Genomic DNA, 1,082 nt, shown 5'->3' on the forward strand with positions numbered 1-1,082 from the left:
CTTCACACAGATAAGAATGAGGCAAAAAAGCTAGTATGAGAGGCTCAGTACTGAACCATAATGGGCGACATCTTATATAGGAGAGGGATTTCAACACCCCTCCTAAAATGTGTCTCGACCTCTGCTACAAGGGAAGTCCTGGAGGAAGTTCACAGCGGCATGTGCGGCAACCACCTGGGGGCACGAGCTCTTTCCAAAAAGGTACTTCGAGCTGGTTTTTACTGGCCGACCTTGCAAAAGGAAGCCACAGAGTTCGTCAAGACTTGTCCACCATGTCAGAAGTACGGCAACTTTCATATAGCTCCACCCGAAGAGCTCATTTGTGTTACATAACCCTGGGCATTCACAAAGTGGGGACTCGACCTCCTCGAACCCTTCCCCCAGGGTTCAGGGCAAGTCAAGTTCCTCATTGTAGGCATAGACTACTTCACAAAGTGGATTGAAGCAGAGCCATTGGCTACTGCCACCGCCCAAAGAAGTCGAAAATTTCTATATAGAAACATTGTCACAAGGTTTGGGGTTCCTTACTCCATCACCACAGATAATGGCACTCAGTTCACCGACACGGGTTTCAGAAACTTGGTAGCTGACCTAAAAGTAAAGCACCAATTCACCTCTGTAGAGCACCCACAAGCCAACCGACAAGCAGAAGCTGCCAACAAAGTCATATTGGCCGGGTTAAAATGAAGGCTGTAGGACGTAAAGGGAGCTTGGGCCGAAGAAGTCCCACAAGTTTTATGGGCATATCGGACAACCTCACATTCCACCACTGGAGAATCACCTTTTTGACTTGCTTACGAAATGGAGTCACTGATTCCCATGGAGATAGAAGAAGGATCCCCCAAATTGATCCTTTACAATAAAGATGTCAACTCCTAAATTCAAAAGAAAGAGCTCGACCTCCTTCCAAAAGTCCGAGAAAGAGCTCGGATTAGAGAAGAGGCACTAAAGTGTCAAATGGCTTTAAGGTATAATCGAAAGGTAGTCCAGTGAAGCTTTTCCACCAACGATCTCATTTTAATACGAAATGATACTCGAGCAGGTCGATCAGGAGAAGAAAAGCTAGCAGCTAATTGGAAAGG

Source organism: Arachis duranensis, chromosome 1 (genome assembly GCF_000817695.3).
Source record: "Arachis duranensis cultivar V14167 chromosome 1, aradu.V14167.gnm2.J7QH, whole genome shotgun sequence".
NCBI lineage: Eukaryota > Viridiplantae > Streptophyta > Magnoliopsida > Fabales > Fabaceae > Arachis > Arachis duranensis.